General features: G+C 36.6%; 1 long non-coding RNA gene across 2 annotated transcripts in view; it reads right to left on the reverse strand.

Moving 5' to 3' along the window:
• The window catches only part of LOC138170007 (uncharacterized), a 63,885-nt gene that overhangs the window by 15,265 nt on the left and 25,401 nt on the right, over nt 1-23,219 (reverse strand). For both annotated transcript variants that reach the window (XR_011170504.1, XR_011170505.1), the window contains exons 2-3: nt 8,940-9,003; nt 5,440-5,530 (exon numbers count right to left, since the gene is read on the reverse strand). This is a non-coding gene — a long non-coding RNA (uncharacterized lncRNA). The remainder of the gene's footprint in view (nt 1-5,439; nt 5,531-8,939; nt 9,004-23,219) is intronic.

The raw sequence follows: 23,219 nt of genomic DNA on the forward strand, positions 1-23,219 counted from the left end.
GAGAGGAAGACAGCTTAAATGCTAAAAAAAAATGTAGCCTGAAAAGACACACAAAGTACCTTGCAAATAGTAATGTGTTAGTATTAGTATTAGCAATATGTTATAGCTCATAGCCATTTTATAAATATTCGTTGAATGAATAATGGTGCCATTTTATTAATTGAATAATCTGATCAATGCCATCCTTACTCCTCTTAATACAGCTCTTTACTTCATTAATTCACAACTGTAGGATAAGACATTACCAGACGACTACTATAGTCCAATCCAATTGTGAGATTGTTGCCACAAATTTAAAGGACACATTGATTATATTGTTTTAGGCCTAATTCCAGATTTGATTGTCCTTCTTGTACTTCCTCATAGTATTTGGGGACCTGTCTGATTTATTCATCTAGTGGTGGAATTAAAAAAGAACCAGCCTAGAGTAAAACTCTGAAGTAGATAAACTTTGGTTTCTAAGTCATTTCACTTATCCTTTCTACCTAACCTTTGTCTCTATCCAAGCTAAAACAGTATCTTGAAAATTTGGACATCTTGAACTCTAGGTACCAATTTTCTTCTTGATCAATAACTTTTCAGTCATGTCCAATTCTTCTTGACCTCATTTGAACTTTTCTTGACAAAGATACTGGAGTGATTTGCCATTCCCTTCTCCAGTTCATTTTACAGATGAGGACACTGAGGCAGTCGAGTTCCTTGCCCACAGTGTCATAGCTAGTAAGTGTCTGAAATTGGATTCAAATTCAGGAAGATGAGTCTCCCTGACTTCGGGCCTGGAACTTTATCCACTATGTCACATAACTCCCTATGTGCCATAGGCACCTCAAACTCAACATGTTTAAACTGAACTTGCTATCTTTTCCTCCAAAGTCTCCTTTCTCTCCAACCTCCCTATTACTGTCATCTCAGTCAACAACATTTGCAGATTCAGTGTCATATTTTACTGCTGGCCTGAATTGATTTCAAGCATCTGTTTTATTGTCAAATCTTGTTCCTACCTTTACAAGATCTCTCAAGTACATTATAGAATTAAAATAAACATCTAAAACTGATCGTGTTATTATGCTATTCAATAAACTCCAGCATTCTCCTATTATATTTATAATGAAATATAAAATTTCCTCTTTGGCATTTGAAGGTTTTCACATACTGGCTTCTCCCTACCTTCCCAATATTCTTACACACATCATGATCCAACATGTCAGACCTACCTGTTGATCTTTACACGCAACATCCCATCTCCAAAATCTTACCTTTCATGGGCTTTTTTCTATTGCTAGAATTCTTTTTCTCCTCCCCCTCTCTGTCTCCTGGCTTCCTAGGCCTCGGCTACAAGCCCACACTCTGCAGTAGTCTTTTCTTCGTCCTCTCCTGCCTCCCCACAGACCTCCTAATAGAGAGAATATCAGAGGAAAATTTCTGACCTTACCTTCTACATACTCTCTATTGATCTTGTATGTACACCTATTTACATGTTAGTTGCCTGATAAGAAATGCAAGTTCCTTGAATGCAGGGATAGAGACTTTGTTCTTTTTTTTTTTTAATCTCCAATACTTAGTACTATATCTGCCACAAAGCATGAACTTAATAAATCCTTGTTGGTTAACTTTCACACTGTCTCACCTCCCTTCCCTCTCCCCAAATGCATATGCTAATTCCCATTGCTAGAGAGATAATCTTGTTCTTAGGTAGATTCCAATGAATGTTGCTAAGGCATTAATCAGCAATAATGGTGTAAGATATCACAAGGCCCTCCCAGAATTATCTTCATCTAATAGGAAACTCAAGACTGAAGTTTTAATGGTTCAAAGAAATGAATGTCTAATAGCAGAATTTCAAGTACTATAAAGAACATTAGTGAAATTTTTTTAGGGTCAATAAATTGCCAAGTACCCTTTCAAGGTAAACAATGTTAGCACCATGCTTGACCAGGTTTGATCTTAAGAGTAAATAGAGAAGATGGTTTTATAACTGGTGTGAGGTGTAATGTACCAGCAAGACCAAGTAACAAAAAAATCTCACTTAAATCTCTCCTTGATAGCAGATATAAGTCAATTTTGCTGATGCTATTTTTCATTCAGGTTTAGGTGCTGTTTACAACTTCTATGAAAATTACTCTGTGAAGCATAGAATATTAAACTATCAGTTTTTTACATGTTGAAATTGAATTCAGCAAAAATTATTTCAAAAGTCCAGTCCTCTGGACTTTCTCTTCTCCAATCTAAATAGAAAAAAAAAGGAGTGTGGAAGCAGCATTAATAGGGAGAGAGTAAAAAGCAAAAGCAAAAAAAGTACTCCTAGGACAGGAAAACCATCAACACAAATTTCTCCCAGTCCACAATGTGGGTTATGGGTATTTTGGGGAGCCACATTCCTGGAATTATCACAGTCAACTGTGCTGAATAAACCTTAAACAACACTAAGCACTTGAGGAAACATGGGATTGAAATATATTTAGACTTCCAAGAGTTTCTTTGTTCTATAAGGACAACCATATACAATAGCTTTGAATCATTTTTTTCATATTTAAACAGAGAAGATGGATAGGCCAGCAATATATTTCACTTACAAGTAAAGAATCTGTAGAGCTTAAAGCAATATGCAAAAAGGAGAAGATGATGACCATATAAAGAAGGCAATGATTTAGAGGATATAACTGCATCCAGGTAAAATTTCCTCATTAATTGAATGGCAACATGCCTGAGAATCATTTTTATAGTGCAATAAGTTTTACTTCCACCTTTCTATATATCTTTCTACTCCTCCTGCTCCTCTGTTAAGATATATAATTTATTCTGATATTGCAGTTTGGAGGAATATAACCCAAATAGAAGAGAACCTAGAAGTGATTACTATGACCTCAGAATTACATGATATGAGAACCTGACTCATAACATTTACTGACTTCTTCTGTGGAGGTTTTAATTGTGCCCTTTACTTTAAAGGCCCCAGGAAATTTAGATAATAAAAGACATCATCAATTACAACGTCTAAAATGACCAGTAGCAAGGGGAATAAAGCATCATATTTTACACTGAATAAGAAATTAACATAAAAGGGCAACCTTGTGCTATTTGCCTTCTGTGGGTGTGGCAAAATGATTTTTAATGAAAGAACGCATCTCCATGGCAGTAGCAAGATGGGGACTGGCAAAACTCAGTTCAACATTCTATATCCCTAATTCCCTAATATGTATGAAAGTAAAAAATGGAAGGTAGAAAGTGGTCAAAAATATAATCATTATTATCATGACAGAGGTATCTTTCTATAATGGCTCAAGGATTGGCCTTCACAAGGCAGGAAGACCTGCGTATAAGGCCTGCCTCTAATATTCTGACTATTTCATGTTGGGCAAGTTACTTAACCTCTTAATGTAACAGACAATTCTTTAAGATAAAAAGATGTTAAGCAGCATTATTACACTGAGTTTCTCATATGTGAGTACCCTGTATAAATGAAATGACAGGCTTTTTTCTATCCCTATTGTTGTAATCATCATCATCATCATCATCAAATTTTTCATAAAAGCACTCATTCATTAACTACCCATATACAATCAAAGTTTTTGGACTTTATCTTATTAGTTTAGTAACTACAATGGAGATTTAACAATAATAGTTGATGGTTGCAAAACATTTGCAAGTTTATAAAATGTTCTATCTGCATTAGTTCATTTGACCCTGACAACAACACTGTGAGGAGTTATGTAATGTAGGTAGGATTATCCCCATTTTACAAATGAGGAAAGAAGCTTAGAACCTTTGAGTGACTTCTCCACAATTACAGACTAAGCATCAGAGGAAGCCTCTCTACTGGATTCTAGGTCCAGTGGATTTTCCACGATTCTGCTCTTTATGGTCAGATGACAAGGATGTTATTAGGATGAAATCATATAATTCAGGGAAAATTGCTTTGTTAAGAGAAAGTGCAGTGCACAGAGAAATTCAAAGAATTACAAAATCTGAGTTAGAAGGGACTTCTGTGGATACCTGGTCTAAATCATATATGAAAAAGAATCCCCTACACCTCTTGCCATCAAGTGGCCACCTAATCTCTGCATGACAGCCTCTGAATAAGGAACATCTTATCAAAGCTTATTCCACTTATGGATAGCTTTGATTGTTTAAATGCCCTCTCTTTCCTACATCAAGCTCCAATTTGACTTTCCACAACTTTCACTTATTATTTATAGTTCTTCCCTCCAGGGCAAAGAGAACAAGTCTAATTCTTTTTCCACAAAAAGGCCTTCATGTACTTAGATATACCTTCTCCCCTGGAGCCTTCTCTCCTCTGGGCAAACCATTCCCACTTACTTCAATATATCTTCATGTAAGCATTATCTCAAGGCCTTAACCATCCTGGGTTTCCTTCTCTGGAAAGATACTTTTGAGATTTTGAACAGGTTTCCTAAAATTTGGCATCTAGAACTAAATACAATATTGCAGATGGGGTTGGTCATGGCAAATTAAAGCAGGATAATCAGATTCCTTATTCTAGATAATTTTGTTTTGTTACTGCTTGTTCCTTATTGTTACTGGTATGTGTGGTGCTAGGGAAGGAATCTTCTTAGGGAACATTAGTACCTGTGGTGTGAGGGCTGCCAATCCCTTTTCGGAACTACTTTCCACCTTTGGTGTCCAGCTGTTCCACCTAACTCTCACCTGTGCCTCCAAAAAGCTGTAGCAATCACAGTGGCCAAACTCTTTTGGCAGAAAGGCTAAACCAGGTTGAAAGTAACTAAGGGGTGTCAAACCCCTTGTTAAGTTAGGGGAGTACCTACAATAAGTATGTAAAGAGTTCCCCTGGTAGAGTGGACAGATGAGAACAATTTATTCCACTGGCCACAAAAAAAGCTGGAGTAGGCACTGTGAGCGCTTAGAGCTTGGTTAGACATTGAAGAAGCCAAGGTTATCGACTGCATCTCAAGCCATGACCAGTCATCTTGACTCTGTCCTGCCAATGGAATGTGATGACTCTGGAAGAGAGAGTAAAGTAGATAACTTTGTGTAATTCTGCCTCACTTAAATCCAATTTATGCATAAATCCCTCATACCATTTTTACCTATCTCAAAATCCTGTGGTGACAAGACAGCAATGGAGCATAAAGTACAGATACACTGGGAGCCATAGTCACAACCCTGCACACAGGTAGCTCAGGCCAGAGGGTCATCTTCTCACTAGAAGAAGCAGTGGGATTGTGCAGCCCCCTGGGTATCTGAGAAGCCTTTAAAGGATTGTACTGCTCACCTCCTGGTGTGAGGAATGGACTACAAAAGGTGCCCTAAAATTTGTTTGCTTACTCCACCCTGGTCCAATAGCTGTGGCAGGCAGGGATCCCACCTTGCAGTCAAAACACGCACAAAAACAAACATGTATAAAAAGTCTGCAAAGATTACTCCACTCACCATCAGCATACAGAATTTGAGTATACTTACAGAAAATGCAAAACCAAAATCCAGTAGACTTGAAAGAGGAACAGCTCTTATTGCAGGAGAACTCAGCTGGTACCATATCTGAATAGGAATCCTGAATGACAGAAGATGGGCAAATGAAGGCCAACTTACTGAAAGCAGAGATAGACATACATTTCACTGGAGTGGACTCAGTGAAGAGAAGCAACCATGAAGTTGGTATAGGTTTTGCAATCAAAACTAATCTAGTCAACAAGCTTGTATGCCTCCTAAAAGGAGTGAATGACAGACTCATGACAATGTGATTGTCACAAGAAAACATCATCATTACCACAATCATCAGTGCTTATGTTCCCATCATGATGAGCTGTGATCAGGTCAAAGAAAAATTTTATGAAAACCTGGAGACTCTTATCATCAATGTGCTAAAAGTAGACACAGCAAACATTGGCTTTTAATAGACTATGTGATTGTAAGGAGAAGAGTCAGAAAGGATGTGAGAATAATGAAGGCTGGACTGATCATAGACTTCTCTCCAAGCTAAATATTCACATTCAACAAAAGCAACAGCCCCAAGGCAAGAAGGATTAATTTTAAGAGATTAGAGTTCTTCTTTGAGAGCGAACAGTTTGTTGCTACCTTGGAGGGAAAGTTATGCCAACACACAGTTGGCAACAGTGAAGCAAAAACGGATTGGGCAGCTTTCAGAGACATGATGTATAGCACTGCATTTGTTCATCTGGGTCAGAGCATGCAAACAAAAGACTAGTTTGGTGAAAATGACAGGGAAAATCAGAACCTGATAAATGAAAAATGAGAAGTCCACAGGGATTGCCACCTGGATAGTTCATTCATCTCTAAGAAGGCAGTATTTAATTCCATCAAAAGTAAAATACAAATAAAGCTTAGAGATATGCAGGAATCTTGACTCATGTAATGGCAAGGAAAGAAGTGTTTAAGTTCAAGTTTCTTTTGAACCTTGCCCATGATTATATCAAGTCTTTGTTAAGAAACAGAACTTGTTTTCTTTTAATTTCATTTATTTATTTATGTATTTTTAGTTTCCAACATTCATTTCCACAAGATTTTTAACTATAGATTTTCTCCACATCTTTCCCCTATCCCCAACCTAAGATAGTCAGCATATTGAATGCCCCTTCCCCCAATCTGCTCTCTCTTATATCCTCCCCCATTCTCCCTAACTTTCTAGTAGGGCAAGATAGACGTCTATACCCCAGTACCTGTATATCTTATTTCCAAGTTTCATGTAAAAAACATTTTTAACATGTGTTTTTAAAACTTTGATTTCTAGATTCTCTCTGTTCTTCTCTCTTCACCTACCCCCAGTGGGAAGACAAGCAATTCAACATAGGTTAAACATTTCTAGTTCTGCAAAACATTTCCATAGTAGTTATATTATGAAAGACTAATTATATTTCCCACCATCCTATCCCATTCCCCACTTATTCTATTTTCTACTTTGACCTTATCCCTTATCAAAAGTGTTTGCTTCTAACTATGCTCTCCCCCAATCTGCTCTCCCTTCTATCATCCCCCCTCTTATGCCTTTCCCTCCTACTTTACTGGAGGGTAAGACACCTAGTTGAGTGTGTATGTTATTCTGTCCTTAAGCCAGATGCAATGAGAGGACGGTTGACCCATTCCCTTTCACCTTCCTGCTCTTCCCCTCCATTGTAACAGTTTTCTCTTACCTCTTTTATATGAGATAATTTACCCTATTCTATCTCTCCCTTTCTCCTCCCAACATATTCCTATATCATTTCTTAATTTTATTGTTTAGATATCATCCTTTCATATTCCACTGATCCTGTGCCCTCTTTCTATGTATACATGTACACATACATATGCACACTCATATATGTATGTATACACACATACACATTCCTATACATGCATATATGTATTTCACACATATATACATATATTTTCTCTTCAAATGTCCTGATATTGAGCAAAGTCTCATGAGTTACAATTACCATTTTTTCCATGTATGAATGCAAATAGTTAAACTTTAATAAGTTCTTTATGATTTCTTTTTTTTCCTGTTTCTCTTTTCATGCTTCTCTTGTTTCTTGTATTTGAAAGTCAGATTTTCTATTCAACTCTGTTTTTTTTTCATCAAGAATGCTTGAAAGTCCTCTATTTCATTGAATGACCATATTTTCCCCTGAAACATTATGCTCAGTTTTGCTGAGGTAGGTGATTTGCTGAGGTAGGTGTTTCTTGGTTTTAATCCTAGCTCCTTTGACCTCCAGAATACCACATTTCAAGCCCTTTGATCCCTTAATGTAGATGCTGCTAGATCTTTTGCTATTCTGATTGTGTTTACACAATACTCAAATTGTTTCTTCCTGACTGCTTGAAATATTTTCTCCTTGACCTGGGAACTCTGAAATTTGGATATAACATTCCTAGTAATTTTCTTTTTGGGATCTTTTTCAACGGGTGATTGGTGAATTCTTTGAATTTCTATTTTGCCCTGCGGTTCTAGATTACAAGGGAAATTTTCCTCGAGAATTTCTTGAAGGATGACTTATAGGTGCTTTTTTAAATCATTGCTTTCAGGTAGTCCAATAAGTTTTAAATGATCTCTCCTGGGTCTTTTTTTCCCCAAATCAGTGGCTTTCCAATGAGATATTTCACATTGCCTTCAATTTTTTTGATTTGTTTGGATCTGTTTTATATCATATTTATTTCTCCTAAAGTCACTAGTTTCCATTTGTTCCAATCTAATTTTGAAGGAATTATTCTCTTCAGTGAGTTTTTGAAATTCCTTTTCCATCTCGCCAATTTTTAAGGCAATCTTCTCCTCATTGCCTTTTTGGACCTCTTTTGCCATTTCAGTTAGTCTATTTTTAAAATTGTTACTTTTCTTCAGTTTGTTGAATCTCTTTTCATGATTTTCTTGTGTCATTCTCATTTCTCATCTCAATTTTTCCTCCACTTCTCTTACTTGATTTTCAAAATCCTTCTTGAGCTCCTCCATGGCCTGCAAGCACTTCATATTTTTCTTGGAAGCTTTTGATACAGGAGTTTTGACTTTGTTGTCTTCTTCTGGTTCCATGTTTTGATTCTTGTTGTTCCCCTAAAATGATTCTATGATCTGATTGCACTTCCTCTGTTTGCTTATGGTACATCTCAACTATTCAGTGCATATGGAGCCACATTGATTACTGCAAAGGACAAAGTCCTAGAGAGATGGTCTGAACACTTCTATATTGCTTTCAACAGACCATCATGAATCAGTGCTGAAGAGGTTTTGAATGCCATTAGGTTCCTTTCATGATTTTCTGTTTTCAGATAATTGTGCACTCAAAGCAACCTATGAAGCTGAGATGTAACAAAGTATGGATCAATTCTCTGCTGCTTGTGCTAATTTTGGCCTAACAAGTAACACTGAGAAAACACAGGTGCTCCACCAGCCAGCACCACATGAGCCAAACATGGAACCATTGGTTACAGCAAATGAAAAAGTTTTGAATGCTATGGATAAGTTCACTTACTTTGGTAGTGTACTTTCCAGGGATGTGCACATTGATGATGAGCCAACTCAGGGTTTCAGAGGCTCTGAAGGAAAGGGTGGGAGAAAATAGGTATTAGACTGACAACCAAAACAGAAGCTCTGCAGAACCATTATGTTGATCTCATTGTTGTATGCCTGTCATACCTAGAGAGTCTACCAGTACCATGCCAGAAAACTAAATCACTTCCATTTGAATTATCTTAGGAAGATTCTGAAGACTACTTAACAGAATAGCATACCAGACACTGAGATCATTTCTTGAAGTAACTGTCAAACATTCAAACTTTACTTCAGAGCATGCAAATCAGATGGGCTGGTCGTGTTTTGGAAATGCAAAATGTATGCTTTCCAAAAAGACTACTTTATGCAAAACTCACACAGGTTAAGTTTCCACATGGTGCTCAAAAGAAGTGGTACAAGGACACATTCAGTTGTCTCTTCAGAATTTTGGAATTGATGGTGTGACATGGGAGATGCTGGCAAGACCACTCATCATGACCTGCCCTCATCAGAGATGATGTGCTTTATGAGCAAAGCATAAAGGAAGTAGCTCAAAAGAAACCAGGATACACAAGTTTAAAGAATTCATCCCAGATGTTCACATGAATATTTGGGCCCGACATATGGTAGAATATTCCAAATTCATATTAAACACAGAACGAACACAGAAAGACACACTGTAACTTGATTCTAGTATAATGATGTCATTTTGTTCCTCTTCAAGAATGAAGGACAACAACCAACCAATCAACTGCGACCTATGCTCCCATTAGCTTTTCTCATAACTATATCACACTATTGATACATATGGAGCTTGTGCTCCTCTATAGCCACTCCTCTTTATCTTTATATAGAAAGTTATTTTTAGTCTGAAAATCAGACTTTGCTTTTACCAAGAGATATACTAGAATGAGCTTAGCCCTGTTCATGACAGTTAATTATTCAAGTTTTAACACCGATATCCAAATTTTAGAAAAATAGCAAATGCTGAAAGTGAGGGCTTGATTTACAATTTTATTGATTATCTAGACTTAAGTGATTAATAAAATGTTAAGAACACAGATGAAACTCAAAAGTGGGTCATCTGAATTTTTTTTTCTATATAGAGCAAGGTGATATCTATTTACTAGAACACCTTTGTGTTTATGCCAACTAAATTCCATCTTCATAGATACAACTTAACATTCTAATATGTTGAAACATTTTTGAAAGTGGACTCTGGCATGAAACATACCAACAACCCATTCATAGCTTTGTGTCATCTGCCAATTTAATCAGCAACATCTAAACAACACTAGTCTCTGAAAAATGAAACTGTATATCACGTAGTATACAGTGAAGTAACATATGGTCGTTTTGAGAAGCCTATTACATGTAATAGTGAAGGAGCTTCAAAGGAAATAAAAGGAGTAAATGATGTCATAAAAGAAATTTGTGATTGAAAAAGAAAATGGAAAGGTCACGTGGCAAGAGGAACAGATATCAGAAGGAAGCTGGAATACTCCACTGACATCTACAAATTGTTAGAAGACCATGAGGAAGGCAGCCAGACAATTTTTTTGAGACTCACATGGCAAATTTTTGGGAAGACATAGAAAAGAAAAGATGGGCAAGTTTGGATGAGTGGCAATCTACATCATCAATTTAAGATCAATGTGATTGCAGATCTATTTGAGAATTTGACTATAAACAACTTAAAATCTCTTCATAGCAAATAGGAAAGGCATTAGTCAAGGGGTTTCCATATTTTAAAATACTCACTGAAGAAATTGAGCCTCATCAATTCACTCAGGAAGTAAAGCTTTTTTTGTTTGTTTTGTTTCTTTTTAAATATCTGAAGGTAAAACAGAGGGTAGAGGAAGTAAAGGGTGCTAACAAAATAAAGGAGGGACATAAAAACCAATGAAGCATCTGAAATGGCCTAGATACAGCATTCATTTTTAAACAAGAAAAATGAAGAGAAGAAATCTAGGCAATTGGGAAATAATGGCATCCTGGAAAAGAAAAGCTATCGATAGAATGTAGGCAGAGTGTACATTTCGAGAGGAGTGACTAATGAGGTCCTATTTGGGTAGGTGGTAGACTTGTTCTCATGTACCATCTTTCTTAATGATATGGAATGAGTGAATAAAACATGAGGGAAGGTTGCATAGGCAATGGAGTTAAAGGTTGTTCCTGGAACCCTGGTGGAATGGAGTAATACTATAATGCAAATGGACCTAACGAGCGTGAAGAGAAGTAGAATCAACAGTGAAATCTTCTTTATAAACCAAGTAAAGTGGCCTAGAAGACAAATGATTCTGTGTGCGCTTAAATATAATGCAATAAAACTCTACCTCTAATTAAAGGAAAAATTATCCTTCATTCATTAGCCTTTTCTATATGTATTTTAGCATCTACTTTGACATTGAACACACACATATATATTGTTTCAAATTGTATGTATATGTATAATATACATATATGAAAATATATATAATTTGAATATGTGTTTCAAAATGCTTGTTGAATGAGTAAATGAGCAACAATATATTGTAAGGTTGTGTGTAAAGATAAATAAAAATTGATGAATAAAAAAACATTAAAAAGATGCCTCCAAAATGATGGATGATTTTTTCAATATTTTTAAGAGAGGCATTGAATTGATTAATTTAGAAAGGGAACAGTGTGGTTTGTACAATTTATCAATCTCATTCAATTCAGTAAGCAATTACTAAGCATTTCAATGACAGCATTGAGGTAAGTGTTTGTATACAATGGTAAAAATGAAAGTCTGTATTCTCAAAATGATTATATTCTATTACAGGAAGGAGTTAGAATCTATCTGCACATAGATAGATAACTGCAAAATATGAAAAACAAATGAAGAATAATTTCTGGCAGGAGAGAGAACATTAGTTCCTCGGGGAATTGGGAAAATTCTATTATAGAAGGTTATACAATTTAACTAAGCTCTGATGTAACTATGGATTCCTAAGGCAGAGGTAAGGTGGGAAGCTATGACTGGGAGAGACAGTCTTTGCAAAGACAAGAGATGAAATATTATATATTAGGAACATCACAGAAATCTGTTTTTCTGGAGCATAGACCATGTGAGGGGAAGTGATGTATGTGCAACCTACAAAGTTGTTATGGGAATGGGAAACTGAAGATCTTCCCTGCCCCTTGGCCCTTGGATAAGCTTAAGTGACTCCGAGAACTTTCTTGATTTGAAAATTTACTCTGCCCCCTGTTAGGCTGAATGTGGTAACATGGAGCCTGTGGCAGGAGGCTTGTTTTTCAGGAATGACCACACCTTGTTATTTTGTGATTGGGCAGTGGGTCAAGAGGGTTGTGACATTCTCTGAGCCAGGAGAAGACTATATATATATATATATCCTGATGTGAGGTTTTGCTTTTGGGCTCACTTTGAAAAAAGTTGCTTGATTTGTTTGACCAAATGATACTCTGGGTAGCCGTTGAGCCCCCTGGCTTTGAAAACCCAGATGTTGGTGCTTCCCTCTCTAGTAACTGACTAGGTATAGATGTAATACCATAATGTAATACAGATGGAAGTTCTGTCTGCTCATCTGTTACTCTGTCTGCATTTTATGTCTGCTTGTAATCTCTGTTTGTATTTTCTGAAGTTCGGAATGCTGACCTTTTTCCCCTGAACTAGGGGAAATGACATATGTTTGATTAAACCATCAAGATTGTTAACCCATTTTGAGTTGCTTTCCTTTAGAAAAGCAGATCTGGGAACCTGTGCTAGCAGCCATCCTGAGTATGCCAGGGGACTTGCTGCTAAAAAAGTTCATATGGAAACAGATTGTGAAGGGTTCTAAAAAAAAGTTCGTATTTTATCTTAGAGGCAATTGGAAGCCACTGTCTTTTCTTGAGCAGGAGAATGACATAATTAAACCTGTAATTTAGGAATTAATTAATTTAAAAGCATTTAATGTGTTTACTAGTCCTATGTTTACTTGTCCTATGCTAAGAAACTGAACATATAAATATGAGAATAAAGACAGAATTTTCCCTTAAAAGAGTTTATGTTTGAAGGGGAAAGAGAGAACATATAGGTGAGCAGTGGCTAGGGGTCATTTTGGTCTGAGAAACCTTTGTCTCATAGTCAGTTGAGCATAATCCTTTGACTTTCCCTTTCTAGAAGCAATGGTTAGATTGATGGGATATGGTAAATGACCTGGGACCTACTAGATAAATAAGGCTAAAGAAGTTTGTGTCCATAGAGTCCCCAGTCAAGAGAGTTTAGCCCTTCCAAGTTCCAAAATTTATTTGATAAATTTATGGTGGGACTGAGTTATGGGTTTTATATATTTGATGGAGAAAGTCCTGAGAAACTTAATTTGGGAGGCTCAGCACAGAGGAATATCCATTTGGTAGCTATGTGGTGTAAGGATTAGAGAGGGGAGAGGCTAGATGCAATGAGACTAATTCTGAGACTATGGTAATATTCTAGAAAAGAGGAGAAGAGAGGCTGAATTAGAGTAATGATCATATGTGTAGATAGAAGGAAAAGAAGAAAAGAGATGTTATAGTAGTAGAGTAGACAACAATTTGCAATTCATTGACTTTGAGGTTTAAGGGAAAAGGAAGAATCAAATGTGACTCCTAGGTTGGTAACATTGTTAACTGTAATAATGGTGGAACCCTTGACAGAAATAAGTGAATTGAAAGTTGCAGGAAGGGGAAAGATAACGACCTCTGTTTCAGCCATCTTTATTTTGAGATGCATGTGAGGTATCCAGGTGGAATTGCTCTGCCCTTAGGTATAGATGTGGGTATGATATTGCTCCTAGCAAGATTTGGACTGGCAGCCTTCCAAGAGTACCTAAACCACAAAAGACCAAGACTAAGGTATTTCTTATGAGAAATCTTTCAATTAGAGTAGGATAAAAAGCCTAACAGAGGTGCTTCCCTCTCTGCCACCCCCAAAACAGTAATGTGGTATTGTCTTTGAGCATTTTTCCTCTTCAAACCCATGTCTTCCCAAAAACAAATGCAAAAAAATTGCCATTGTATTGTTAGCAACATTATTGGGTGTCATACCAGCATCATGTATAATAATTGGTGCTTCATTATGGGGCTGTGATGACAAGAGAGATATGGAGTACAGTTTCTTATCCTTTCTCCTGTCTTTTTTTTAAGCAATCAGGGTTAAGTAACTTGCTCAAAGTTACATGGCCAGTTATTATTTCTGGGTGTGGTGCTAAGTATCTGAGCCCGGATTTGATCCAGGTCATCTCGACACTGGAGCCGGTGCTCTTACTCGCTGAGCCACCTGGCTGCCCTCTTTCTCCTGTCTTATCTAAGCTAGATGTAGCTAGCACTCATTTCTACCCAGGCCCTTTTATTCAGTTAAAAACTGACAGTTAAAGAAATTGACTAATAAATGGTATTTTTTGGAAATCAGCTGAGGATGACATTTGGGATAAATGCAGGAGAAAATGACTTTTTCTTATTGAGTTTATATCCCAAATCCTAGTCCATTGTTAATGAATATTTTGTTCTGTAACTAAAGGCAGACTCATGAGTCATCAGACCATGAACCTCAGCCTATTTTAATCTTTAGAAGTTATAAGAGACTAGAGTTTAGGAGACAGGGTAAGACTTGATTAATAGATCTGTGAGTTACCTACATGATTCTATTACTATTATTATTACTATTGTTCAAGGTCATGGTCAACAAGGTCGAATGCTGGAGAGAAATCAAGAAAATTAAATACTGAGAATAAGTCATTGCTACATAGCACTCAAAATGTTTTAGATTTATTAGTCAACCTGTGGTTTTATACATCTTGGGCCTATCCTGTTGTCTTTCTAGCCATGGACTGATAGGCATTTGTGACATGCCCACAAGTCACACATGATCAGAATTGGGAGTATTCATAAAAGATTCTGCTACCTGAAATAGTCCTCCTGCTTTCTGTAATATTACCAGAAACATCTTATTCTCATGTTCACACTCTTGCTTAAAACCAATCATTGATGAATGGTGGTCTGTCTATGGTTAGTCAGAGTTAAAATGCAAATATCTTACTTTAATAATATCAGTGGGGCTGTTTATTTTATTTTATATCATTTGTTTTCCTGGCAGAAAATTGAACTTGCAATTTCTTCCACGTGAGGGAATTCCTTCTACCAATGTAGATGAATACCTGTTCAATAACCTGTCATCTTAGAGAGCTGTCTACAGCACTGAGGTAAATTGATTTGTCCAAATTCACAAGGCAAGTGTATGTGTCAGAACTGGGAATTTGAGAGCATGATAAGCTATCTATTCACTCTTTTCATGTGCTTAGAGGAGGGCTCTTAAATGATTGCACACAATATTAAGTAATATATAACATGACTGGAGTTGGAGACTCTGAACTGTGTCCTGGACTGTCAGGGTAGTAATGAAAGTCAAATTTATTGGGAAAGAAGACAACTTAATTTACTTGAAAATTTTGCCAAACACCACCTCCACTTTTATGATGCTGCTAATATACATGTTTACATAAAGACAATGAGAAAATAATCTGAAATCTAATTCTCCATTGGTTGAAGATCTTCAAATAAACAAATACGTCTCTTCATCATCAACTGAGTGCAATTTGGTGACTGGATGTTAGAAGCTTAAAGTTCTATGCTGTATATACTGAATAAGCAAAATAATTGCCACACAACTGAGGAAAAGGGAGGATCCCTTTCTATGTTTCTAATAAGATATATGAAACCGAAGATAACTTGAAGGATGTAGGAGAGACCGAACAATACCTCCTTCCTTGCTTGTTTCCTCTCTGTTACATAAAAAAGTCACTTCCCTAAAAATAAGAAAGTAATAGCTTATTTATAGCACCATAAGTTCATAGCAGAAAGCACCTGGGATCCCATCCCATTATTTTAAAGATAAGAAAAGTTTGGTGGAGGTTAAGTGCCTTGTCCAAGGTCACATAATTATTATCTGAACTGGGGTTCAAATCCATGCCCACTAACTACAATTCCATCAATTTTTTCACTCTGGCATGATATCTCCTGGTTAAATGAGAAATTTAGAGCAAGTTGTCTTTTAAGGATTTTTAGATAATAAAAAAAAGCTTCCCAAGAATTTAAATTGGTCAAAAGTAGAAAAGATAACTTCAAAAGGCAGTGGGCTCCCAATCTTTACTTGAGATCCTCAAACAAATGAGATGCAAGGGAATTTTCTTCATGTACAGATTGGATTAGGTAAGATCATTTCAAAAACTGAAATTCTGGAATATTAAATAAATGAATTGTAAAGAAAAATAGATGTAGGACTTGGAGAATGTGCTTGGGAGAAACATTGGTTTGAAAAAGGTCAAATCACTTATCATAATCACAGGAACCCAAGCAAAGTCTCTAAATGGTGGAGGATCAGATGGTCTAACAATGGACTTTAATGCAAGGACTTCATGATCTTGCTTACTCATCCATGGCAAATATTTGACAATGGAAAGAGTAAATTCTGCACTGGCCTGTGGATGCCTGACAGACTGTTCAGAAATTAACATGACATGTTTATGGGCCTATAGCTATGTGCAGTATGGCTCAGATTCTTTAGGATTTTATTATTCACATGGTATGTTAGACATGAGTTGAAAATTAATGGTACCCAAATGCAGATCAGCTGTACCACTAGATGAGTTAATGATCACAATCCTCCACAGTTAATGAATGAACATGATTCCTCCTGGCCTACTCCAGAAATAGTTCTCCTTATAACATGTTATGTGGGCTGTAGTTAAATGGTTGATTACACAACTGTCTCTACCTACTATGGATGATTATATTTGATTTTTAACAATCTGGCCATTACATATAAAACTGAGGAGCCCAAACTGTGGGAAGGTTTTTATATGGGTGGAGGGAAGAATTATTTTCTAATAGAAAATTAAGGTATGTATTGAACTCCTTTCAAGTGATATTCAAGCATGCCAACCAATCACTTGAGACATTCAGTGCCTTCACTCAGAATTAAAAGGTTTGTGAAGAGAAGGCAGATCAAAGCTAGTGTGGGTTTTTTTCTTTCTGTTTTTGATGTAAAATTATAATCCTTTGTGGTTATTGAATTTCAAAAGAAATTGTCAGATTTTGGTTGGACTGGACAATGAAGTTTGGTCTATTTTCTTCTCTCAATGGTCTCTTAAAACAAAGGCCCATGGGCCTTTGTGTTAATGTGTTAATAGTGTTAATGAATGGCTTCAATTAATCAAACAGAGCAATCTACAAAAAAAAGTAGTATCTCCCAGGAAGAAATAGAAAGGTAGATGTTAGGCATGAGCAAGCTGTGGCATGTCACAAGCAAAGTGCTCATTTGAAGAAAACTAGAAGACTTTGTTAAAGAATGCACAGGTACAAAGGAGCATAGACTGGTTAGATGCCAATAATGACAAAATGACAGATGGAAAGACTAATATTTAACTGGTTTCCTTGTTATGTTATTTTTTTATTTTATTTTTAGCTTTCAACATTTATTTCCACAAGACTTTGAGCTGCAAATTTTCTCCCTGTCTTTCCCCTACCCATCACCCCAAAATAGTCATTCCACTGAATAGCCTTTCCCCCATTCTGCTCTGTCTAATAACCTCCCCCATCCACCCCTCTGACTTTCTAGTAGGGCAAGATGGAATTCTTTACCCCAGTGCCTGCATATTTTATTTCCCAGTTGCATGTAAAAAAATTATATATATACATTTGATTTAAAAATTTTTTTCCAGATTCTTTCCCTTTTTCCCTCATTGCCCAGCCCTACTGGGAGGAAAAGCAATTCAATATAGGTTATACACGTGTAGTTACACAAAACATTTCCATAGTAGGTATATTGTGAAAGAATGCTTATATTTCCTCCTCATATCCTGCCCCCACACTTATTCTATTTTAAATTTGACCCTGTCCCTATTCAAAAGAGTGTACTTCTAACTACCCTCCCCTACAATATGCCCTCCCTTCTACCATCTCCACTCATCCCCTTCTTCCCTACTTTCCTATAGGGTAAGATACCCAATTTAGTTATTCCCTCCTTAAGCCTAATTTAAAGATAGTAAAGTTGACCTATTCCCTTTTGCCTTCCCACTCTTGCCCTCCATGGTAACAGTTTTCTGTTGTTTCTTTTGTATGTGGTAATTTACCCTATTCTATCTCTCCCTATCTCCTCTAATTATATAACTCTCTTATCTCTTAGTTTTCTTTTTTAGATATCATCCCTTCATATTCCACTGATTCTTTGCCCTCTGTCTATGTATACATGTACATATGCATGTATATAAATATATTTATAATGCATATGTATATTAATACACACATATACTCTCCTATATAAACATATATATTCATATATATACACATATACATTCCCTTCAGCTATCCTCATGCTGACAAAAGTCTCATGAGTTATAATTATCATTTAATGATGTAGGAATGTAAATAGTTCAATTTTAATAAGTTCCTTATGATTTCTTTTCCCTGATTACCTTCTCATTATTCTCTTGCTTTTTGCATTTGAAATTCAGATTTTCTATTCAACTGTGGTTTTTTACATCAAGAATGTTTGAAAGTCCTCTCTTTCATTGAATGACCATATTTTCCCCTGAAACATTATATTCAGTTTTCCTGGGTAGGTGATTCTTGGTTTTAATCCTAGCTCCTTTGACCTCCAGAATATCATAGTCCAAGCCCTTCTTTCCCTTAATGTAGAAGCTGCTAGATCTTGTGTTATCCTGATTGTGTTTATACAATACTCAAATTGTTTCTTCCTGGCTGCTTGTAATATTTTCTCCTTGACCTGACAACTATAGAATTTGGCTATAATATTTCTAGGAGTTTTGTTTTGGTGATCTTTTTCAAGAGGCAATTGGTGAATTCTTTCAATTTCTATTTTGCCCTCTGGCTCTAAAACATCAGGGCAATTTTCCTTGAGAATTTCTTGAAGGATGATGTCTAGGTTCTTTTTTGATCATGACTTTCAGGTAGCCCAATAATTTTTAAATGATCTCTCCTGGATCTATATTCCAGGTCAGTGGTTTTTCCAATAAGATATTTCACATTTCCATCAATTTTTCATTTGTTTGGATCTGTTTCATAATATCTTGATTCCTCATAAAATCATTAGCTTTCTTCTGCTCCAATATAATTTTGAAGGAATTAATCTCTTAAGTGAGTTTTTGAAATTCCTTTTCCATCTGGCAAATTCAGCTTTTTAAGGCATTCTTCTCCTCATTGGCATTTTGGGCCTCTTTTGCCATTTGAGTTAGTCTATTTTTTTAAGGTCTTATTTTCTTTTGTCAGGCTGTTGACTCACTTTTCATGATTTTCTTGCATTATTCTCATTTCTCTTCCCAGTTTTCCCTCCACTTCTCTTTTTGATTTTCAAAATCCTTCTTGACCTCCTTCATGACCTGTAATCAGTTCGTATTTTTCTTGGAAGCTTTTGATAAAGGAGTTATGACTTTGTTGTCATTTTCTGGTTCTATGTTTTGATTCTCTTTGTCCCCAAAAAAGGATTCTGTGGTCTGTTTGTGCGTCCTCTGCTTCCTCATGTTGCCAGTCAATTACTGGGCTTTTGAGCTCTTTGCCACTGTAGAACTCTGCTTCCAGAGAGGAGAACTTTGTCCCAAATCACTGGGGTTTTCACAAATGCAATCAGAGGTCTGTGGATGGTGCCCTCTCTATAGACACCACACTGGCAAACTGGTATTACTCACCTCAGGACCACTGCCTAAGAAAGCAACCCAGATCTAAGTAGGTCAAAGCAAGAGCAATTACTCTCTGAATGGTTGCTTGGTAGCCCTGTGATCTGTTGGCCAGGAGCTCCTGAGGCAGCCATATGACAGATGCTGCAGCCATAGTCACCATGCCTCAACCACCTCTTGCCCTGGGGGCATGGGCTGTATTTTGCCCTTCCTTTCCAACAGAGTTCCTGACTGACCTTTTACTTTCTTTTTGGTGTTTATGGGTTGGAAAGTCTGGAAACCACCACAGCTACTAGTGATTCACTCTCCTGAAGTTTGCTTTGGCTGCTGCTTCCTCTCTGTGGCCAACACCATGTGGCTCATAGGGACTGTGGGGGGCTCCCTACACACTGCGATGAACCCTTTCTGTTGGCCTTCCAGGCTGCCTTAAGTGGGAGATTTGTTTCTCTCTGACACTTTGCGGCTTCTGTAGCTGTAAAATTTGTTTAGAGTCATATTTTATAGGTATTTGTGGGGGGTGGTCACAGAATTTCCTGCTTCTACTCCACCATCTTGGTTCTGCCCCCTCCCCCATTATATTATAAGAAAGAAAAGAAAACCTCTGAACAGAAGGAAGTAAAATCTATGTGGCAAATTATATGAAGATAGTTGCAAGGTTCTAGGTAGCACAGTGGATAGAGCACTCAGCCTTGATTCAAGAATATATTAATTTCAATTCAGCCTCAGACACTTATTGGCTATCTGTCCCTGGACAAGTCAACCTCTGTCAAGTAAAGTTTCCTCGCTCACAAAATAGGGAATAATAGCACCTATCTCACAGGGTTTTTGTAAGGATTAAATGAGATGATATTTGTAAAGTGCTTGGCACACAGTATCTGGCACATACTAAATACGTAAATGCTTATTCTCTTCCCTTCTCCCTATAGATTTGTACATTATGTCCAAGAGAATAATTGGTCATTTTCATCAATGGATAGGTGTTTCCACATCATAGGTGCATGTGTATATTTGAATATTTTCTTTAAATGAATATTTTCATAGTTTTAGCAGCTACCATATTAAAGGAATAGAGAACCAAGAATATCTTACCCAGAAAAACTGAGCATTATCCTTCAGGGGGAAAAAAAAGACACATAATGAAATAAAGGAATTTCAAGCATTCTTGTTGAAATGATCAGAGTCAAAGACATGTAATATAATAATAATAACAACAATAATAATAATTGCTATAACCCTATACTTAATTTAATATTTCAAAGCCTGAAAGATTCCAGCTGGCACTCTTCTATCCCTGCCTGACACATGCTGCAACCCCTTCACATTTTAATACATGGTATACATGAGTCATAGAAAATAAAATAACACTTGAAAGGCAGCCTCTTCTATTGAGCAGTATCTTTAGATTTTGCATGGATGACAGATGGACAGTCTTTTTAGGTCCATACTTGAAGCTTTTCTGGCTTCGGTTATATTAATATTATTCTTAGGAACTGTCATCTCCATGTCATCACAATAGCCTGTTGCCCTAATGCATTATTAGGAAATGTAGTAGACAGTCAAGTGTAGCTCTATTTCAGGGAAAAAACTTAAAGCATCCAAAAGGTGCATGGAATGAATCCATCTCTCCAGTTATCCAATATATGTAAAAAATATATATATATATATACATATATATATATATATACTCATGAGGAGATTCTCATGCACATAAGGTTTGATAAAATCTAAGATTCCATGTTTTTTTTTAAATCTGTAACTATAGAAAGCTAATTGATGAATAAGAAAGAATTGTATGAGAAAAATTTTATTGAAAAGATGTGACTTGGAAAATAATAAAGCAGCACAATATTCTGGGAGATCTCTCATTGTTTTGAAGAAGAATGCTTCTGGTAATTGGAAAATGATGAATGAATGGAAAAAGCATTTATTAAGTCTTTATGCCTCAAGCATTGTGGTATGCACTGGGCTTACATTTGCAAAAGGGAAAATAATCTTTGCCCTCAAGAAGCAAATATTCTAATGCAGAGAGACAAGCAGTACAGGTGAGTGGTGGCCATAAAGGTTATTTTGGTTCTGAAACTTTTAAAAAGTGTTGAATAGAAGCACATGGGAGTAGCAATAGTCCCATAAATTTGAATTTGTTTCCAGAATTTGAAAGTGGTAGTGGTGGGGTAGGGAAATAACAATAAAGAGAAGAAGGGTAATGTAGGATAAATGTATGAGTAAAGCATGGTTGCAGTCTGCCTACCGACATAAAGTGAGGCCTCAGTGCAATGCTGAACCTGAAACTATTAAGTCCTCCAAGATATGGTAGCATTGATTTCAAAGGGACGATAACTCAAGAACTGCACAGCTAGATGGTATAGTGGATAGAGTACTGAGCCTGGTCTTGGGAAAACTCATCTTCTTGAGTTCAAATCTGGCTTCAGATATTTACTAGCTGTGTGACCCTTGGCAAGTCACTTAACCCTGCTTGCCTTACTTTCCTCAACTGTAAAATGAATTGGAGAACGAAATGGTAAACCATTCCAGTATATGTGCCAAGGAAAGCTCAAATGGAGTTATAACGAGTTGGACATGACTAAGACTAAAGAAAAACAAAACTGGAGAATATAAAAATAACTTCATAATAAAAAAGCACCTAAAATAGAAAAAACTTTGCCTAAGCATAAGGAACTAAAAGACTATTTCAAGATTCTCACTACTCCCACCTACTGTATGATTCTGAATATACAACAAAGATACCATTTTATCATCCTCATTGCTAATATTTATATAGCAGTTCTATTCTAGGAATTGTGCTAAGTTATTTACAATTGTAATCTAATTTGATCCTAATAACAACACTGGGAGGTAGGTGCTATCATTATCCCCATTTTACAGATGGGCAAAATTGAGGCAAAGGGAAGTTAAACAACTTGCCCAGGATCACACAGTCTCTGAGCCTAGATTTGAATTTAGGTCTTCCTAATTTCAGGTCCAGTTCTCTATCCACTGAGCCACCTAACTGTCCGGTATATTTATAGTACTCTTTCTCATTTTGAATGAGAACACTTGACTTCCTGGCAAGAGAAAGGAAGTAAAAAGGAAGGTAAACAGGGATAGATGGAGCAAAGTTTTTTTTTTTAATTAAGCCTTAGTACAAGCAAAATACAAGTATGAGGAATTATATCCCCTCAGCATGTCTTAATGGAAGAGGATGTTGCAGAATGGCCTATCAGTAGATACTCAGTGGGATTCACAGTAGTGAAAGATCTTTTTTCTGGTTATGTGAGGTTTGATCAACAATACTACTACCAAGGATTGTCACCTTTCTTCCAAAGGTAAGCACATAGACAATGGTATCCCTGGGGATGAAATGTCTTCAACCCTTTCTCTGACGTAAGATGATTATAAGCATTAAGCTGGACAAATAGAAAAAAAGAAGGTAGGTCTGTCTTTCCCTATGTTTGTCCTGTGTTGCTAGGGTTAAGGAGGTACCTTTGAGTTCTGATATCAATCCTGCTTGCAGGAGACAATCCTACACACACACACACACACACACACACACACACACACACACACACACA

The sequence above is a fragment of the Petaurus breviceps genome, unplaced genomic scaffold (genome assembly GCF_028583685.1).
Source record: "Petaurus breviceps papuanus isolate PSGF00001 unplaced genomic scaffold, PetGlider_PUasm1.0 38, whole genome shotgun sequence".
Classification (NCBI taxonomy): domain Eukaryota; kingdom Metazoa; phylum Chordata; class Mammalia; order Diprotodontia; family Petauridae; genus Petaurus; species Petaurus breviceps.